This window comes from Pinus tabuliformis, chromosome 7, assembly GCF_031772625.1.
Source record: "Pinus tabuliformis cultivar Carrire ecotype Pingquan chromosome 7, CPIR1, whole genome shotgun sequence".
Taxonomy (NCBI): domain Eukaryota; kingdom Viridiplantae; phylum Streptophyta; class Pinopsida; order Pinales; family Pinaceae; genus Pinus; species Pinus tabuliformis.
In genome coordinates, this window is record NC_142293.1 from 455,394,482 (window position 1) to 455,417,211 (window position 22,730).

General features: G+C 35.9%; 1 non-coding gene across 1 annotated transcript; it reads right to left on the reverse strand.

The window, feature by feature from the left end:
- Nucleotides 1–13,727: 13,727 nt before the first annotated feature.
- On the reverse strand, nt 13,728–13,835 carry LOC149247932 (U6 spliceosomal RNA). The gene has a single exon (XR_016267654.1). It is a non-coding gene; the product is annotated as a U6 spliceosomal RNA (small nuclear RNA).
- Nucleotides 13,836–22,730: the final 8,895 nt, after the last annotated feature.

Consider the following 22,730-nt stretch of genomic DNA (forward strand, 5'->3'; position numbering starts at 1 on the left):
GAATATTTTTAATAGTATTGAATTGAGGCTTCTGTGATCCATATTGATCCAGGAGGATCCTCTCAATCCAGTGTATCTACAGGGTTTAGTTCATATTCAACTTTTTTAGCTCACCAGTATCATATTTATTCCAATAAAGCTTCCATAGTTTTAATTAGAAGATAGTAGAGATTTAATCTTCACATAACATGTTAGAATATTTTAATAGTATTAAATTGAGGCTTCCTAATCCATATTGATCCAGGAGGATCTTGTTAGTCCAGTGTATCCAGAGAGTTTAGTTCATCTTCAGCTTTGTTAGCTCGCTAGTATGGTCTTCAGTTTTATTCATGGTGGATGTGGTCCAAATTGTCGATATGGGTTTGATGGTTAAATGTCATAATGTGACAAATTATTTGTAATGGGTTTTGTTCTAAGGTTTAAAAACCTAAAGCTAAAGGTTAAATCCTAAAAACCTAAGCTAAAGGTCTAAAACCTAAGTGCTAGCACTAAAACCTAGCATATAAGTCCTAAACCTAATGTATAAACCTAATACATAATACTAAACCTAATGTAAAACCCACTTTCGCACTATGGAATAACACAAATACAAACAATAACAAAACCTATGCACAGTAATCATGCGGAAACTGTGGCAGAACCATCAACCATGTGAATGGTTTGGAAGAGCGCAACCACACGGGTAAGGAAGACACCCAGATAGAATGAACAGTTAAAATTTGACGGGAATGGCTGGGAGGTAAGTCGCAATCGTCGAAGGTATGCGTAGTCACATGCACCATCACCGCCGCCAACTGGAATTGCCGCCAACTAGCCTGCAAGCTTGCAGTTACTCGTAAGACCGCCCTGTTCACATGGGAAAGGTCAACCTCTCTGCATAGTTTCCTGACTGTTAGCAGGTTCGAAGATAACCGAAAGTATGTTTAAGGGTTTTTGTTGAAGTTTATGCTAATTTTAATGCAACCACCATGTAACCTAATACAAAGGTGTCCTTTAGTAATAAGACCGAGGCACTAAACCTTTAAGGCAACACATTCATGCCAATATTAGCCATCAAGGCCTAAAATGAACCTAAGGGGTTATAAGTTCAACCTTTTGTTCATGGTGAAAGGGAAGAGTAATTTTGAGACTTGTAAGTAGATGCTGAGCCAAAGAGACAATTGTTGTTTTCAGTGCATCTTGGTCGTCCGGAGGCGGAATCAGGAACTGAGGTAGGTGTTGAAAAGCTAGGAGAGAGAGCTTTCTATTGGCAAAGACCATAAGTTCCTATGTGAAGATTCCATTCAGTGTTTTTTTTGTTTAAAAGACCTCTTTCGATCAATCATAATAAAGCGAACACCCATCTTGAAAGCGGACCAGGAGACATAGTCTCTGTTTTTGCTGCAAATTCATTCTTAATTATGTTTCTTAAGTTCTTGATTAAGTCTTGAATCAACTTCTTCCCTTCAGTCTTACACATTCAACATATAAGGTTAACAATCAATTCACTATTGGAAAATAATAAATTCTACTTCAGTTTAGTTTATGATCGATTTCAGATCATATAATTTGGTAGCAGGGCAGGTTGTTGTTTGTAAAAAAATTTCTAGTGAATCTTAACCAGGTCTCAGTTGTGATGTGGAGAAGGAACGCTTGAGAATTTTGATCCAGAGATTGGAAAGTGAAAATCACTCATAAATCGATAATGATAGGATCTAATGCAAGTGAAACTCCTAAAGGGAAGATGAGGGAGGAACAATTTCATAAAGTGTCCTTGAGCATGCAGCAGATGTTGGGAGAACTCTACGAAGATAAGAAGTTGAGAGATGTAGCTTCTTCTTCAAAGAAATCACAGAAGGACAAGGGAAAAGGCAAGGCTAATAAACGTCCTTCTCCTCCATCATCTCCATCATCGTCTTCTTCTTCTTCCAGTCCTGATTCCGAAACAGAAAAGAAACCTAAGAAATTATCTCTTTTTAAACTTGATGTAAAATTTGAGCTACCTATTTATGATGGTGAAATGAATTCAAAAAAGTTAGATAACTAGATTAAGCAATTAGAAGTGTATTGTCATATTCAGAACATTTTTGATGATAAAACGAAAATTCAGTTAACTACACTTAGAATGGGGGGAACAACTTTAATCTGGTGGGAAAGTAAAACTAAAATAGATGGAAAGAGGAAAGGTAAAGTCATCTCTTCATGGTCTAAGCTTTTAAAATCTCTCACGAAATAATTCTATCCTTTGGGACACATGTAGTAAGCTGTCATTGATTGGCAGCATTTGAGGCAAGGTAAAGGGCAGAATGTTCAAGAGTTCAGGAAGAAAGCTTTGGCACTTGTATTCCATTGGATACACATGAAACTTAATTAAATTACATTGGAAATTTACATTCATATTTACAACACACATTATTGATGTTTAATCCTGATGACTTTGATGAAGTGTGTGTTCAAGCCATACATATTGAATCAGGTGGTAGACCTTTCAATTTTTCATTGAAAACATCCAAGTAGTTGGAAATCAAGGATTCCAAAGACAACACAAGGAAGAGAAAATTGAAGGGAAAGATATCAGCAACATCTCATAAGGAAAGTGAAAGACCTACTTGTACTCATTACCAAAGGATCAAACATGATGAATCCAAATGTTGGAAACTTCACCCAGAACTTAGACCAAAGAATTTCCTGAAGAAGAAAGGTGAAAAGAAGGATAATTCAACAATCCAACAAGATCTAGGCTCTAGCTCAGGTGATGAAGGTAAAATAACAGTAATGGTTTTGATAAGTAAAACTTCTAACACTGGTTTAAGTTCTAGTACTTTTTCACCTTCTTCAAACATAAATCATTTGAATGAGGATTAAAGGGTTGAATTATTTCATATAAGGATAACTTCTAAGCACAAGAAAATACATACATTATTTGACAATGGATCATAGGTAAATTTAATATTTGAAGATTTAGTTAAGAAATTGGATTTGGTGACACATAATCATCCAAGACCATACCCATTAGGTTGGCTAAATAAAGAAACTCATATTAATGTCACAAAGCAGTGTCAGTTAAAATTTTCCATCACAACTTATTACATTGATGAAGTGGATTTAGATGTGATTCCATCAAACATATGTGGAGTGGTGGTAGGAAGTCCTTATCTCTATGATCATGATGCAGTGCTTCATAGGAAAGAGCATGAATATCACCTTAAGAAAGATGGGATTGAATATATTGTTAGGGCACATAAACTCAAATCACACTTGGATTTAGTTTCAGTTAATTAGATGAAGCAGTTAATAAGGTGAAGTAAGAAATATGTAATCATGGTTGTAAAAGAACAACATAAGGATCAACATGATGCTTTTTTAGGTTGTGAGTCTTAGTTTAAAGATAGTTTGGTTAAGGTGGTAGAATATTTTCCAAGTCTATTTAAAGGACCAAAACATCTTCCTCCTAAGTGAGAAATACAACATGAGATACAATTGGTGTTTGATGCCCCTCTTCCTAATATCTAAATATATCGCATGTTAGTTATAAGGAATGAAGAAATAAAGAAATAAATCTAGGAATTGATTGAGAAAGGTCTTATTCAAACCAGTTCATCTCCGTGTGGTTCACCTATAATTTTGGTTCCTAAGAAAGGCAAGACATGGAGAATGTGTGTCGACTTTAGGGCCTTAAACAAAATCACAGTAGAAAATAGGTATCCTCTTCCCATGATATATGATTTACTTGATCAATTGAAAAGTGTTGTTTATTTCACTAAGTTAGATTTAAAAAGTGGTTATCATCAAATTCGCATAATAGAAAATGACATCTAGAAAAATACATTCAAAACTAGGCAAGGACTATTTGAATGGTTAATAATGCCTTTTGGTTTGTATAATTCTCCAGCAACTTTAATGCGGGTTATGAATGATGTATTCCACAAATACATTGATAAATTTGTCATAATCTAATTAATTGTTATTCTGATTTTCAATTCAAGTATGGAAGAGCATGTTAGGCATGTTAAGTGGCTATTTGAAGTGTTGCACAAGGAAAAATTGTACCTTAAACTTTCCAAATGTGAGTTTGGGAAAACTTCATTGAATTATCTTGGTTACCTAGTTGGTGGTGGAAGTTTGAAAATAGATCTAGCTAAAATAGATGTGATTGTTAAGTGGCCAAGACCACAGAATGTGACTGAAGTTAGAAGTTTCATAGGTGCAATTTAGTATTGGAGGAAATTTATTGCTCAATTTTCTTTGATTGCATCACCGTTACATGGTCTAATAGGTTCTAAAGTTCCCATTCAGTGGGGAGGAAAAGAACAAAAAGCTTTTGATACACTGAAGCAGAAAATTGTCACAACACCGATTTTAGCTTTACCGGATCTTCAACAGCCATTCGAAATTGAAACAAATGCTAGTGGTTATGCAATGGGTGCAGTCTTACTTCAAAAATGGAAACTAATTTTTTTTCATTCTAAAACTTTTTCTAAGGCAGTAATGAATTATCCTACATATGATAAAAAACAATTGCTTTGGTTGAAAGTGTTAAGAAATGGAAACATTATCTAATGGGTAAGGAAAAAATGATTCACATAGATCATCATCTGCTTCAGTACCTTCATTCTCTAACTAAGTTGCAACAATATCGTCATTACACATGGATGGGATTTCTTCAGCAATTCCACTTAGTAATTAAGTACAAGAAAGGTGTCACAACCAAAGTATCTAATATGTTTTGTAGACCATATTTGAATGCTTTAGTAGTACTGCAGAATAGTTCATTAAAATATGAAATTTATATAGAACAATATAGTACAGATGTTGATTTCAAAGATATTTATGAATCACTAACTAATAGTTCTCAGGTGGAAGAAGCCAATTATCATATTCATGACAGGTTGTTATATCATCTTGGTAAGTTGTACATACCACAAACAGAAAGAGCGCATGTTATTTGGCAAGCACACTCTTCTTGCATTTCAGGATATTTTGGAGTAAGCAAAACAATGGTACAAATTCAAAGGTATTGTTATTGGCCTCGAATGTATGAAACAATTTTTAAGTACATTAAAGGATGTGTGATGTGTTCGACCAGCAAACCAAGCAATCGAAACATCGGTTTGTACATGCCACTTCTAGTTCCTTTGCAACTATAGGACAACATTTCCATGGATTTTGTAGGAGGACTTCATAGGTCCAGAAGAGTGCATGATTACATGTATGTTGTGGTTGACAGGTTGAGCAAGATGTGTATTCTTGTTATGTGCAAAAAGCAAGTGACTGCTGAATACACTGCAAAGATGTTATTCGAGCAAGTATGGGTTCATTTTTGGCTACCTACTTCCTTTATTTATGATCGAGAAACTCGTTTTGTAGGATATTTTTGGTCCACTTTGTGGGGACTCATGGACACAAAGCTGAAGAAGAGCACAACTTTTCATACGTAGACCGATGGACAGACAGAAGTGGTGAACAGGATAGTCATACATATTCTCTGAGGTTACTACAATAAACATCCTAAGTTGTGGGATGAATCTTTAACTTATGTGCAGCATGCTTACAATTGAGCCTTTCATTCGTTGACTAATTGATCACCATTCGAAACATGTTTTGGGTATTTACCAAAGTCATTGATGGATTTCATGTTTGGTGATGAGGATAAAGTGGGTGAACATGATGATGAAGAAAAAGAAGTTAAGTTCATTAAATAGATATAGAAGATACATAAAGCAGTGCAAGATCAGTTCTTTTACTGTGTCAACCTCGTTAAAAAATGAAACAACTCCCTTTTCGAAATCGAGTATTTGATTAAGATGTCATCAAATTACAGTTGAGTCTTTCCTTGATCTCGAAAGTGAAACTTCATTCCATCCACCTTTTAGCAACCCGATTTCTACTTCGGTGAATGAAATGAAGTTTGGGAGCATGTGCCTTGACTCTCATCATTTTGTTGGCATGCCATTTTTGAATCCAAGCACAGTTTTTCATTTCAAGCTTGTGTAAACATGGAACCAAATCCAAGCATAGTTTTTCGTTTCAAGCTTGTGTAAACATGAAACCAAATCGAGGCATACATCCCCGTGGTTTAGGCTTGTATAAAAATGAACCCATCTCCATTTTAACCCTCGTGATTGCCATTTTTATCAGTATCTCCCATGAGATAAGCCTTGGTTTTTTCTCCATTCCATCACAACCATCTCTTTGGCCAATCATTCACTTTCACTTGGTTGTTTTACCCTTTCTTGAGGAACCGCAATGATGAGTGGTTTTACTAGCCAGCCTCTTGACCTCTTAGTTTTTGATAAGTTCCACCATAACCGGAACCAGTTGCTACCCTTTATACCACTCATTCCTCCAGGATGGGTTACCTTTAAGCTCTTTTCTGACTCATAAAAAATGAAACGATTGCGTAGTATTTTTCTCTTTTAGACTCATTAAGACAAACAAAAGAAGGAAGTCATCTTTCAACTCTTTTCTGACTCTCAAAATATGAAACAATTGTCGAGCTCTTGTCGTTTTGAACTCATTAAAGGCTCTGAAATGTCATTTACCCAGTATATGTTTACCCCTTTTTCAAGCTAGAATAAACTATTTACTAAAAAGGTATTGCTTGGTTAATGTGGCCAAGAGGTTCTCTCGTGTATTATTTTCTACCTTTTCGTGCTTGAGAGATAACTTTACGAAAGGGAACCTTTTGGAGTTTTGTTTTCTATGTCTGTTTCAAACTCTCTAAGCATGAAAAATATTCTATGCTTCATCTTTGTCAGGCTCATTAAAATATTAAATGACATAGGACTTGTCATTATGACAAAACCGAGTTTATCCTTCCTAGGGTTCATTAAAATTTACTAGGTAGGATCCATCTAAAGGATGGGCTTATATTACAAGCATATGTTATCCACTTCAAGCTTGTGTTTCAAAAATAACTCGGATACTCACCAGAAATGGTGGGGGAAAATTGGAATTATTCATCAGTTGTATTCTTCACTTGAGGCAGCATGTCACTCTTAAACATTGACACTCATTTGTTGTTCTTGTTGGGTTTTTGGACATCCTTAGTGACTTTTCTTCTTGGGTTTGGGTTATCCATTTTAACCTATCATCTAATCTCTGCCACGTCACCATCACCTTTGATCCTATGATGTAAAATGTTGCCAAACTCTGGAGTCGTGTCATCCACATGTTCAAGAGAAGTCTTCTTGCCTGTACATTGTCTGATCATCTATCAAATTATTGGATTACTCTCATTCATTATGTTTCCAATTTTGTGTCGAAGATGAAGGATCTATTATGACCTTCCTTCAGTGGATCACTTCCTTTCGACTTCAGCTCATTATCCAGGAAGTTGATTTAGAAACTCCTTTCTAGTACCTTCGAGCTTGCATGCCTTAATGGCAAGTTATTCCCACTTGATGACAATTTCTCATCATTGGCCCTCGATTGAGTGATTTCACAAGTGTTCAACTTCAGTTCCTTATTCACACTTCATGAATTGTACTGATAGTACCTTGAGAGCCATTGACACTATGGATGGTCTCTCTCATGCTTGTTAATGGTTCACATCATTGGCTAGTAATTAAGTGATTTTCTAGCATGTTCGACTTCAACACGTCTATTCACATGTTAGAATTTGTACTTGTATCGGGTCATGTTGGAGTTCAAGACCCTGGGCTTAGATCATAAAAGTCCAGGTTGCATGGAGTGATTTGTAATTCATGACGATATACATGATTCTTTAGATGGATGGCTGTGACCATGCCGCAGGTATCATTTTGATCCTGCTCAGTCGAATGGTTGCGACCATACCATGGGTCTTTTCATTTTGATCCTCTCTATGTGGATGGTTGCGAACATGTCGTGGATCTATTTCATATGATCCCTTTAGTTAGATGGTTGCGTCCATGCCGAGGATCCATGCACATGATCCTTTTCGTGATGGATAGCTGCGACTATACCATGGATTCATGTATTGTTATATGCCTCTCATGTTTATCAGGAATGATTATTAGATTTCAGATATGTACATGTACATTTCAGTTGCAGGTCTTTTGATGCTGGTACTCCAAGTCCTCACTCTATCTTAAAGCATTTCAGCCATCGCTCTCAGCTCTGACTTCATGCTTTAGGGGGCCTTTGTTACACAATAATTTGTCACTCCCCTGTCACTCCCCGTTCCTGATCCCGGAGAACCCTAGTTTTGACTACTTTGTTATACTTTCACCATGAAACCTATGCTCTTGCATCCCTTGAAGTTTGAAGAAAGTAGTCCCCACTCTCTTCAGAATATTTCCAGAGAATCCCTCTTAAAACCCATTTTTTAAGATCAACACTCTTTGCCAGTGTCTCACCCACGCAGATGGCAGAGTTTTACACTGTGACCCATGCCGATCGATGTTACTATTTGCCCAATACCCACACCTATCTACTTCTAGACTGTTTTTATAAAAGGAAACAGAGTTTCACATCTAGAAACTTCTAGTAGCGATGTGTTGGATGTTCGTTTGGTTGGATAAGGGTCGAGAACTCCATATAATGTTCTTCCCCCCTTAAAAGTGGACCTTCCCAAGCAGATAAGACATTCTTCCCCCTTGATTGGATCTCATTCCTATCCTCCTATCCCTATATAAACCACTTCCTCTTACCCTTTTTGGTTACAATACCACACATAGTCAAAGTGGTAGAGAGATAGAACCAAGTACAAAATTCTAAAATCTTTAGCTTTTGACAAAAGATTAGTCCTAGATAACAAAAGACTAGTCTTTTGTAGCTAAAGCATGAGGAGAGAGAGAGTTAGAGCTTGGAAGCCATTTCAACCAAGATAGAGGAGGAAAAGAGTTCTAAAAAGGCATGTAGTGGGACTTGGATACTGCAAAGGAGATCTCCAACGTCAAGGTTTCGATTGTATTTCTCTTTGAAGTTTATATAATACAACTAATGGTTTATTTCCTATATCGAGTGTAATATTACATTTGATAGCTTAGAACTCCTTGACCTTGTATGTAGATTTGATTTGATTTTATGCTATCATGTTTGCTATTGTTTCTTGCATGTTTGTTTCAACTACGTGAACGAAAGAAATGAAAGGAAGTTGGAGCAAGGAAGAAAGATCACCATCAAGTGGATTAGCGTTATAAGAGGTAGGCCCTCTTATTCGATTCTAATCTAAGGAAATTTACATTAGAATTGTCTTGTTTGTTGCTAGACCCACTCTCTTGGGCTAGAGGGATCGTCTTTGTCCACAAAGAGGATATTCCTACACCACAGCTAGTCCAAACCAATATGTAGGAGGAGTATATTATCAAATTATATAACACAAATCAATGAAACACATAAAATATTGCGTAAACACAAATACAAAAATGCATTAAACAAGATCTGCCCCTTCCTTCCTTCCTTTGATATATCCATCAAAATGAAGAGATACAACCTACAACAGATCCACTGTAATTTCCTCTTTTCTCTCACACAACCTCCTATCTCTCTCTAAGAATAATCATACACAACCGTAATGCAATTCCCTCATATAAACCAAGGGTTTCCTTCTAGGGAAAAAAAACCCTAAATTAACATAACTTCTACCATCAGATCATTCTCCTAATGAATGACCCAAATTGACTACGAAATTACAATATTTTACAAGGAAAATTTTCATATACTTTTAGCTTCGGGGGCACTTCCCTTGAACCCCTGCTGAGGGGGGCAGATATTTAAAAGTAGTCATCACCCCCGCTTGACTCCTCTACCAACTATCATATGGGAAACATTTCCACCCTATTTAGGAATTGGGGTCCAATGCGGCTGAGACCTTTGAATGAAGAAAATAATTAGGCTCCATACCCCACAGAGGAGTCTTAGAAAATCCCAATTAAATTGGTTGTAGACCTTCACTAAATCCATCTTGAGAATTAGGGCCTTTCGATTTTTTGTCTCGATGGAATGGATGGGATCCTGAGCCACCCTAATTGCGTCGTGAATAATTCTTCCTAAAAGGAGCCCAAATTGTTCAGGTGAAATTGTGGAAGAGAGAAAAATTTTGATCCTATTAGACACCAGTATATAGATAACTTTGCAAATCAGGTTACACAGAAAGATCAGACGAAAGTCATCGAAGGAGGATATGTTTGAGAATTTATAAATAAGTGCAAGAAAGGTAGGGTTGATCACCCCTGAAATATTACTAGTGATGCAAGCCTCTTCTACAAACTTCATCATGTCCTGGTGAATCAGGTCAAAAAGTACTAAATAAAACTCCGCAGTCCACCCATCAGGGCCTGAAATCTTATCTTTAGAAAACATTTGAAAAAACCCTTAATTTTATCAAAGGATAAAGAAGCCCCAATCCTAAGTGAATCCTACAGAGAGAAAAATATGGGTAAATGTTGTAAGACTTAAATTGATGCTATAGTGTGCAGCCATTAGGTCTTTGAAAATCCCAAAGAGGTGTGCCCTAACTGGATTCCCCAAAGCCTATTAGGAACAAATCTAGTGACCATCACCATCTTGCAAATCCCAAATGGAATTTTTATTTCTCCTATTAGAGGAAAATTTGTGAAAAAACTTTGTGTTTCCATCACCCTCCTAATTCTAAATCGATCTATTCTTTAAGAACCAAATTTCCTCCTCAACTTTAAGAAGATGAGCCTTTTTCTTAGCTAGAGAACTTAGATCATCTTTAAGAGCTTCAAGAAAAACCTGAAGAAATCAGAAAAGATTAACATGAGTTAGTGCAAGCGCCAATACATTAGAGTTATATTTGTTTCTTATAAATGTGATTTTTGACCTAACAATTAACATATACTTTTAAGTGTGACATCTTATGATGTCAAATATCCATAACAAAAATAGAGGGAGAAAATTGACATCCTTTCCAACAATCACGAACCAATGCATGGGAGGACTCCTCATTTCACAAGGAATGGTTGAATTTGAAAGGGATCCTATGGCCAGAGTCATTGAATCAAGCTGGAGGCATATACGTAAATGGTCCAAAATGACATCATGGCAAATCCAGGATCGATGTTTGTCCATACTGGAAACTAGTGATTCAACAAGGAGGAATCTATTCAAATGTTTGGCCACCCTATATACATTGGTCCTTCCATTTATCCAACTTGCACCCATGGAGATGTGTTAGGGATCAGCTAAATTAGAATCCATGATTAAATATGAAATCATCTGAGAAAATGTCTCTATACAAGTCGATTGGCCCCATATTTCATTGACATATGTAGTGAATTTTAAGTCACTTGCTAAAATAAGATTATGTGCACAAAGCAGACCACTATGAGATAGAAGATTCTAGAAATTTTCTTTGTCGAGGTAAGGGCCATAATAGTTAACAAGAACGACCAGACCATCGAAACCCCTGAAAGAAACTTCCAAAATAATACCTGCCAGAGAGGAGAAAGGCCTAAGAGTGACATCCCTAGGATTCCACATAACAAAAAGGCCTCCAAACCCTTAGTGTACTTAGCACAATTGAATTAATCTGGGAATATTCTCAATAAAACATCTCTAGATTTAGCAATAAGAACCATGGTTTCCTGAAAAAAGGTAATAGATGGACGATTTAGGGAAACCAATTTGTGGAGGGCACGAACCTTAGGAGGGACCCCGACCCTTGTAACATTCACATGTATAAGAATCATTGATAACCCTCGGTAGAGGGAATTTGTACTCTAAGGGCCCTCGGAAACTCCAAGGAGATAGGGATATCAGTAAGTCCCCTTGAAGGATACTAACATGTCAGAAGTGCTACTTAGATGCATTTTTTTCCCAAATAGTGACATTCTAGAAGGATGGGAGGGAAGCGGTAGGAGAGATGGGGAGGCATGCAAAGAAGGGAAGGTAGGGATAGCCATGACATTTAGAGAAGAAATGAGATAAGGGTCAAGAGACCCAAGATCTCGCTCCATAGAAACCCATTTAGATTATTCTAATGGAAAATGGGAGCTCTAATGAGTAAGAATAGAGTCTGAAAGTTGGGCCCACCTAATGGAGTCAAATCAAAAGGGAGAAGACAAAATCAAGGTTTTGGCCAAATGCCTGAAGCTTAGTGTAGGGTTTATGCAAATTGGCTTTTCCATTAAGCTAACAATGGTAGGAGATGGAACAAAAGAATTACATGCAAGACTAACCATTCAAGAAAATTCATCGGCCAAGTGAGAGGTTTAGAGCTTACCATACTTAGAATTGCTAATAGACTGTGTAGTCCACACTGGTCGAATTGTGGTAGTCAAGCTAGTAGAAGCCACATAACCAGTAGCCTCTAAGCCATATATAGGAGCACTATTCACCACATTCCAAGAAAAAACATCCCAGTGAGAGGAGGGAATGAATGGGCCCCAATCAGAAATGTCTACCAAACGCTCAAAATAAAGGGACTTGACATTTGCATGAGAAGGAGGCACCGTAATATTTTAGAACTGTTCACTGAGGGATGGTACCTCAAAGAAACCTTATCCTCTAGGTATCCATTGTAATTTCAACTAACCAATTGATGTACCTTCAAGACAAGGGGAAACAACAATAGGAGAAGCAAATCCATATGAAAATCAAACCCACTCATTGGTATGCATGACCCTAGAAGCCGCTGGGGCAGCTAAGACTTGCTAAGAATTTAATCTCCCCTCCATATCATCACTAGTTCGCAAAAAGGCATCAACCGACAATGAGAATCCAAGAAAAGAGTTTATAGGTCCCTGAGACTTGATAACACAATAGAGAACCTTTAGGTGAATTGTTTGGTGATAGGAAGAGCACCTAAAAGGAATCTTTTAGTAAGCTAATATCTGGCAAAATGAGAAGTCCTCCACAGAGATGTCCAATTCCATAGGTAAACCCTTCGTCAAGTCCATCTCCACCATGACCCATAAAATCCTCTTGTCAAAGGCCACTAGGCATCTGTCATCAAAGTATACAAAATGGCCAATACAATTTTCATCTTGCATCACTATCAGATGGGTCCATAGCTCAAATGGAAAGCTAACTTATTTTACCTAGAGATATTGGTATTTTAGCTTTTCCACTAGGGATTAAAACCAACACTCCACCATTGGAGCCATAAATATCCCCTTCCAAGCACCCAAACATGCTGCGAAATCATCTAAAGATCCCCCTCATCCAAGAAGTGAAAATGAACCCATTGTTTCATAAGTAGGATAATTGTAGGGCAATATCCCAAGAACAGTTTCCAATGAGTCGTGACCCGGGTTTAAATCTACATTATGTTAAGCGATATGTAATAAAATGTACCGACAAGGGCTTGGGCACATAGGCTTGAAGCCCTGCTAAGATCTACATCAAAACCTAATGTCAATAGGGGTTTCGTAGGACACAGATGCAAAGGATTAGTACAATATACACAACCAATGAATAAAATTCTAAAAAAGGGAGAAAGGTCAAGATTATTCCCTAGGATAACTATCGGAATAGGGATAGACATCTCTCTATGCAAAGTTAGACCCTCACCCAAAACAATTCCCCTCGCATTTCGCGACATATTATTAGGTTTTAGAAAAAAGACAAAGAAAAGGGAACCATATGTTAGACACTACAATAGATGAGGTAGGAAATGAAACAAAAGCCGCAATGATCTGTGAAAGAGGGTCCCATAATCAATAGCAAAGCGCAAAAAACAAAACCCCACACCACCTTCCCAAGATGTAAAATGTCACCACAAGCACAGGGAGTGATTTACCTCACCATATTGCAATTCATGTAAACAAAGTTGAACAACCTTGAAGTTGCAATGACCCAAAAATTTGGACCATTTCTCGATTTGTGCATTTCAACCTTGTGTAGAGGCCATGCTAATGTTCTGTGTATCGTTCTTAGTTAAAGTAGTAAAATTAAGAGAAGGAAATGACCCGAGATGAGAAGAAACTTTCATAAAACCAAATTCAATACTTATTTATTCAAACATAACAAATGAAAAATAGTTTTTGTTCGTTGAAAATTAAATAATTTAATTAATTTTGCATTGTTTTCATGGGATAAATCATTAGGCTGAAGGCATGGTCTATATTGGAATTGGGCTTGCGGAATTCCAAAATTTTAAATTATGAAAGGCTAATATTTAATAATCTAGGAATATTCTTGGCCTAATACATAATCCAATAGATAGTATGAAAAATATATAAATAATTTTTCAGTTTTTTTTATTTGCACCTATCTTTAATTTATTAAAAAACGAAAAATAATTAATGAAAAATGTAGATAGATAAGATTTCATTGTGGGCAGAAATTCTATATTTCATTGTGGGAAAAAAATCTATATTTCATTGTGGGCAAAAATTCAAAAAATAATTAGCGAAAAGTGTAGATAGATAAAATTTCATTGTGGTCAAAAATTCTAGATAGATCGTACATCGAAGGCCTTGGCTCAAACAAACTGAACTATTGAAAAAATCGAAACATATTAACCATTTGTATGATTAATATACTTTTGTATTTATGATATTCTATGAATTTTCATTTTCATTACTTGTAAGATTTATGGTGAAATTCTTTTGAACATGTTGGATAGTCCAAATGATAACATGTAATTACAATTCTTTTGGAAAATGATGCCTTTTGCATATATTAACCATAACTTTTTGAAAAATAATGTTTTAGACAAATATTAACTGTATTAATATAATCGTACTAGTAAATAAACAAAAATGAAATTTTACATTTATTTATTTTTTATAATTTAAAAAAATATCTTTTTATTTAAATTTTATTTGGTTTTACATTCATTTATTTTATATAATTTTAAAATTATATCTTTTTATTTAAATTTTACTTTGTTAAAATGTTTTAGTTACGGTGTACTTCCCAATATCTTTTTTAAATCTTGTGCACGTTCACGGAAAAGGTTTTTGGTAGGCGTTATGGTATCCACAAACACGTTTCTTTGATAAAATGTACTTATAACCCGCTTGTTGTAAACCTTGTTTGTTTGTTGCTTGTTTCGCTGTGCTAGTTAGATGTAAAATATATAGTATTTGTCGAGTTCCTCGTCATAAATAAAAATTATGAAATATTTATGGAGTTATTGGTGATTAAAAAAGATTAATGTGATTTATTAATTTTTTAATATATATATATATATATATATATATATATATATATAATTTTTTATTATTTTAATTATACGGTATTTTTTTTTAATATTTTAAAAATAATTTAAGTTTGAATTTAAAGAATTTAAATTTGTAATTCTAATTATTCCTATTTGAGTCTAAGAGAATACAAACTTGTAATTTAATTTTAATGAGAGGACTTAAATTTGCAAATCGATCTAGATTTAGGAAAAACCTAACTACTTTTACTCTGTTAATAGTCGTGTCTCTTTTGAATAAGGCTTACACAATTTTAATTTAATTATCAATAATTATTAGTAGCAATATAAACTAGCATAGATCCCTCTTAACTTATTTAAACTTCTTTTAGACTAAAAAGAGATTTACGAGAGATTTTTCGGCGTAAATCACAAGACCTATCATTTTTCGACGCATTTCGAACCAACCAGTGTGGTTCATCGTCAAGACAAGTTGAACCAACCAGTGTGGTTCATCGTCAGGACAAGTTGAACCAACCAGTGTGGTTCATCGTCAGGACAAGTTGAAGAAACAGATCCAGCTTTGCATGTTAAATAGTCTGAGAAGAACCTCCAACGGCTAACTTGACCAACGGCTAATTTTGACTTTGGGACCAGAGTCATAAAATTTCTTTATAATTTAATGGAAGTTAGTTATATTAGTGACCATTCCCTTAAACTATATATATATATATATATATATATATATATATATATATATATATATATAAAATAATTTTAATTGGTGTTTAAGTTAATAGTTAGTTAAAAATGTATTATTTAATAATTAATAATTATAAGTTATTTAGTAATTTAAATGGAAGTTAGTTATATGAAGGACCTTTCTTTTAATATAAATTATATGTATATATAAATATATAAATATATATAAAGTAATTTTAAGATAATAGTTAGTTAGAATTAATAAATACATATTAGAACGAGAAAAAATATTAAGTTAAAATTAAATATCTAAAAAAAATTAAAATAAAATAAATAAATAAATAAAATAAAATAAATAAAAAATTATCAATCAAAAAAATAAATAAATAAATTTAATTAAGAACGTAGTTGGTTATAAAAGGTAATTAATTTAATATTGTCTAACAGTTGAGAAAAAAATAAAAAATAAAAAATAAATAAATGGAGCCAAAAAACGAGGAGGGGGCGGAAAAAATGACTAGGAAGAGAGTGTTGGGACCCAACACCTACTGATTTTCCAGCCATCCTCTCTATTGAGATTTCTCGGCCTCTTTTCAATCTCAAGAGCTTCCCTAAATTTCTGATGATGGAACTGCGAAACTCTAGCAATAACACTAGCCTCCTCAATGCAAACATGATGATTGGTTTTTTCTGCATGCTCAACTAAAGCGGAAGACTTTGCTCTCCTATGCTTAAGGTCAGCTGCGTGCTCACTAATCCTTTGATTAATGGAGCGACCAGTCTCACCAATATAGGGGGTCCCATAGGAACAAGGGATAATATATACCCCTTTCATATCTTTAGGGTCAATAGGATCCTTCACTGATCTGAGGGACATACGAATGGTGTTAAGGGGCCTAAAGGTCACAGGGAAACTATGCATCTTGAGAATCCTTGCAATCTTATCAATATTCCCCTGAACAAACGGAAGATGGACACCTTGAATCCATTCCTTCAGTTCCCTTTTAGCCAGAGAATTCCTGACAGCTGTAAGGAAAGCCTTCTGACCCATGTATCTACTATAACCATTCTCAACAAAGACATCCAGGAGATGGGATTTTTCTTTCTCAAAATTCTTTTTATCCGAGATCCTTAGGGCCCGAGTAGCAAGGGTATTGAGAACACCCATCTTTTGAGCCGGGAAATGGTGGGAACTGGCATGAAGATAATGCTTTGTATGTGTTTTCTTTCGAAAAACTTGGTGGCAGAGGGAACCATCATTATTCTTAGAAATAAGAATATCAAGGAATGGGAGGAAACCATCAACTTCCTACTCCTTAGTGAACTTAATGGCTGAGGATTGATTGTTGAGATGATCGAAGAAGAGATCTAATTCCTCTCGGCCATGAGACCAGATGACATTGGTGTCATCCACATACCTTTTCCAAAGCTTTGCCAGGAGCCGGGAAGAGTTTATAGCCTTGGACTCAAAATCTTCCATAAAATGATTAGCAATGACAGGGGATAGGGGTGAGCCCATGGCAACCCCACAGGTTTGCTCAAAGAACTCTCCCTCAAAACTGAAAAAGATGGAAGTGAGGCAAATCTCAACTAACCTAGCAGTGTCAGGATATATTAGGCGGTTGATCACCTCCATGGCCTCATTAATAAGGATGCAATCGAACAGGGAAACTACATCAAAACTAAGAAGATGAGCTTTTGGAGATTTTGGTGTTAAGATGAGCTTGATAGATTTTGGAGTTAAGATGAGCATGGTAGATTTTGGAGTTAAAATGAAACTATGTTGGTTTAATTTCCTCCTTTAAATAAGCTATATTCCACATGAATATTGTAGGTCAATACCATAGGTTCTCATAACCATGGAGTTCAAAAACTACAGTAACTTCCATTTCTATTAGTTACTAATTTTTTGTTTTTTGTTTTATTTCCTTTTTAAACATTTTGATTTTTTTTTATTATTTCTATTTTCATGAATTATAATTTTTTCACAATATTTTCAATTTAAAATAACTTATTATTATATTAAAAATATATTTTAATAAATTTAACTATAAACAATTTTATATATATATATATATATATATATATATATATATATATATATATATATATATATATATATATATATATAGATATACATATACATATACATATACATATACACACACACACACACACACACACACACATATATATATATATAACACATAGATATATGTGTGTTAATGAAAATCATATTTCTTAATTTTTGGTGATGCCATTCAACAATTTTTGTCTTTCTTATTTTTTTTTGTTTAAGTAAGTTAAATTTAAGCTAAGCTGCAGGTACTAGCTACTACGTATCTCTTGTTAATTATACAAACAATTAACGAGTTGATTTTTTGGAAGCTTTTCTAGTGTATTTTTCACGTGGATTTCTCTAAAATTCCGCAAAAATTTATTGAAATCACAAGTTTGATGGGTAACCTGTGGACAATCTAAGTGCCCTGGGGTGTTTTAGGGTGTAGGGGTTTTCTAGGTTGTTGAATTCATATATACAGTCAAAAACCAGTTAAATAACAGAAATCAAGATTCCACCTCAAATTTTTCCACTGGGTACCGAAAAGTCCAAAAAGTCCCACTAAGGGCAACTCCAAGAATTAATATACAAAATTAATTATGTCGATAGGCATGTTTTATTTGGGAATAAGGTTTCTAGAATTTTAATATAACTATCAATAATCATAGGAATACTTATTTTGGAATAGGGCTTTCATAATTTTAGGGATTTAACCTCCATAAGTTATGCTAGAATATTTTTAGTAGTATAAGAATATTTCCAAAGTATTAAGAAAATTCTTTCGGTAGAAATCACATAAGAGAAATGTTTTGGCTGCCTAGGAAAATCTAAGTCATCAAAATCACCCTAAGGATTGCACCCGGCTTGGACCACGCCAGCCCTTAGCATGGATGGATTTTTTCTCACTTTGTTTTGAACCATTGACCTTGATGAATTTTGTAACTATGGTCGATCTTCCTAATTTATATTTTATCCCTTGAAATATATAATGAAAATGTAAGACATGTTCCACATGTCATTTTATTTCATTAGCCCATGAAATAATTAATATTAGACACGTTCTTCTTGTCGGTATCAAAAGAGAAATTTTTGAATTTTGAATTTCAAATTTTTGGCTCCAAACTTATCAATTCAACCATCCTTCAAGTCAACTTGGCCCCACTAAAGAGATACCCATTCAAACAGGAAAAACACAATATATAGGCACTTGACCTCCTCCCCAAGGCACCATTCGATCACACACAAGACAAGAAATATGTTTGGCATAAAAGCAAAGAAGAAGGATGAAGAAGGAAAAATTCATCTCTAGCATTTATTTCTCTCTCCTTGACTTTGCACATGTGAATTTCTAGGAATATTATGGGCATCAGGTCAAACTTCTAAGTAGCCATTTATGGGCACTAGAGCTGAAATTTTGGGTAATTTATTTTGGACCATAGGTTCGAGTTTCGAGGTAGATTCTAGGAGGCTAAACTTCAGCCTAGGCATATCAAATAGGGCTGAAGATCCTAGGCTTGAGTAGAGGGAATCTTGACTGAGTTTGACTATTGTATTATTGGTCAATTTTACCATCATATTGACTACCATAATTAGGTGTATCTCCTGTTGAATTAAAGTATTTCTCTAAGAAAAAGGTTTTTGGGTTTTTACCCTGAGTGGGTTTTCCCAAGGTAAATCTTGTATTGTATTTGTGTATTATGATCTCTATTGCCCTTATGTATTTATGGTTGAATTTCTAATGTGAAATTGCTTAATGATAAATCGAAGTACTAAAACAATGTTTACATCATTACAAGGAATTATCAGTATTTCATAAATTAGTGTTTGTATCTATTGCACTTGATAAATCAACATGGCATCAGAGATTTGGTGAAGGAAAGGACATTGATATTACTATTAAAGAGCTTCAGTAAAGGAAATAGCTTTAAAGACTCCTACACCTTCAATCTAATTGTCTATCTATATCCATGGGTTCCTCTATGAAATTAGAGAACACGCTATAATGAGCTACAAACTTCAATGCTTTGAAGACTAGGATTAACCTCATCCTCACAAAGAATGATGTCCTAGTTATTATGAAGGGCAAGGTGAAGGGAAAGAAAAATATGAGAAGTATGGCATCAAAATTAGACATCTTATTATGGATTCTATGATCCGGATTTAAACATGAACGCAACAAATTACAGAGATAACAATAAATAACAAGATGCAGTGGAAATAATACTTCATTTCATTACTGTAAAATACTAAAATATGCTTACAAACAACAATGGAAATAAACCAGCTAGGGTGATGGTAGCTTATCTTTGAGAAGAGATGTGGCGGCTACATGCATCTGAATTGTGTTACAATGAGGATCAAAGGTCTATTTATTGTTGAGAAACAATGGAAAACCCTAAACATCGAAAAACATAACCCTAGAAGATGAATCACCAAACTGTGGGCCCCATTTGGGTAAATTGGTACATCAACTTCCTGGGGTCGTAACTTTGGCATATGATCTCTGTTTGACGTGCACAATATCTCATTAGAAAGTTCTATCTGAGAACTACAAATTTAGGAAGAGAAACATCAGTTCATAGACCCATGTTGCTCCCAGTTTACCCAAAAAATGTCGTTTAGGGTCTCAAAACGGCTTCAGAGGTTCAGGACCCGAAAAACTGCTAAAAATTGTAAACTGTGCTATAATTAAGGAAACTAAAAAGCTGAAAGAAACAATGGTGGGGGTCCAAGTGGACTTGGCAGGTGGCCACCAATATCCGCCTGGATCATTCCCCCCCCTTAGGAAGCAGTGGTCCCCATTGCGTTGAGTTCCTCCATGAGATGAGGAAACTTCTACTGAACTTGGTCCCTGGTGAGCCACTTGCCTTGGTGAAGGAGTTGGCCTACTTTGACAACTCGATACAACTGGATATTCTACTAGCGAGTGTGCTTGATCTGTGTGTCAATGATCCGATCAGTTGCAGCTTGTTCCATGCAATCTGGATTTAACTCTGTGGGTGTGAGCTGTTCTGCAATGTCGGACGTGTCTAGTAATGGTGGAAAGTATGGCCGAAGCTGGTCCACACTAAACACTGGGTGCAGGCCATAAAATGGGGGAATGCTGAGCTCAAATTCATTGTCTCCCACAACCTTGGTAACTGTGTAAGGACCATATCAGAGTGGTCTGAGTTTCCGATAGGCTCCGGTAAGGCATTCGTTTTGCGAATGCAACCAGTCTTCGTCACTGACCTGAAATTTGTGTGGCACCTGATGTTGATCATGTCACTACTTGTACTTGGCATTTGATTTCTCCAGAATTCCATGGACTTGCTGGCGGATATGTTGGATGTGCTCAATGAAGCTGTTTGCCTCATCTATTTCAGACTAGACATGAGCCAAATCTGCGTGAGTAGCTACAAATGATATGGCCACATCAATGGGACATAATGGCTGGAATCCCAAGCCCACCTGAAAATGGATATGGCCAATCGAGCTGTGGAGAGCCCGGTTATAGCTGTGCTAAACATGGGGGAGGCTCTCCTCCCATATGCATGGATGCTTTGAGTTGTACATGCGCAGAATGTGTATGATCATCTTGTTGACAACCTTTGTTTGGCCATCAGTTTGAGGATGGAAGGTTGTGGACTTAGTGATTTTGGTGTCCAGCATCAACCAGAGACTGGGCCAAAATTTACTGAGGAACCTGCTGTCCTGATCTGAGATGATAGATTGTGGGATCCCAAAGTGTACCCACACTCATTCGAAGAAGAGTTTAGCAGTGACTTCTGCTGCGATATTCTTCTTGCAAGCTGCCATAATGGCCATCTTCAAGAACCTGTCAATGACTGGTGGGCTCCAGTATTGTAACAATAATGCTACAACTCCTGGGGCTTCCTATCTCTAATTTTATCAACCCGGTAGTTCGTAACAAACTTGGAAGCGACAGTGCTGTATGCACAAGTACTAGCTCTTGTCGCAACTGTCACTTGGTCAGCTGGCACAAGTCCTCTAGGGCTCAAGCCAACTTCTATATGTTCTCAGAAGAAGCTTTCTAAATGATGGACGAAGGCTATCTCAAAGGAAATTAATCTACTTTGCAAAAATGAACTGAAAACCAACCAAAACATGGAAACCCTAGTAAACCCTAATCTGACTAGCTTAATCTCTATGATGCAATCGTGGGAGTGCAAATGTCTAAGAATGATGCCATTACTTCTAATGATGTGAAATGCATGAACTCAAACTACTTCTATTGAAAAGAACATGTTTTTATATTTTTGCTTAAGTGGTTGGAGTGATTATGATTTTGTTTCTTATTAGGGTTTGGTTGTGCAGAGGTGGTGCGAAGGGAGAGAAAGCTTGGGAAAGGTCAAGAGGGCTAGGAGAGGTTCCAGGGGATCCCTAACATCATTCCACAGGAGTCCACAATGTTCGGATGCTCAGCAACCGAGTTTGCAGGCTTCTACAGGATGTCTGCAGGGGATCCTACAGGAAGCTTGGGATTTCTACAGGAAGTCTGCTAACTTCTACAGGATGTGCTATGGTTGGAGTTTTGGGTGATGGAGTAGTGGAGGAGTGGTATGGGTGGATGGGTAAGGTGAAGGTGGAGTTTGTGGTGGCTCAGGGACAGAGATATGAGATGAGGAAAGAGTGGGTACAGTTGGTTGGTGAATAGAAGGGTGGAAGCAAGGAAAAGTTGAAAAGATGGAGCTACGTGAGAAGTAGATGAGTTGGAAGGCTAATGAGCTGAACAGAGGTTGAGCAAGTGGCTTCAGGCGTGGTTGAGAAGAAGAAGAACACGATAAAGTGATGCTAAGCAGTGTAAAAGAAACAAATCCTCTATATCTTGCACAAAACCGAGAATTCCATCAACCTATTCTAACTGTGTTATTAAACCAATGAACAGCAATGTAAAGTGTGGAGAAAAATCATGCATGGTGTTGGAACGAAGAAGTAATGCTCAAGATCAGA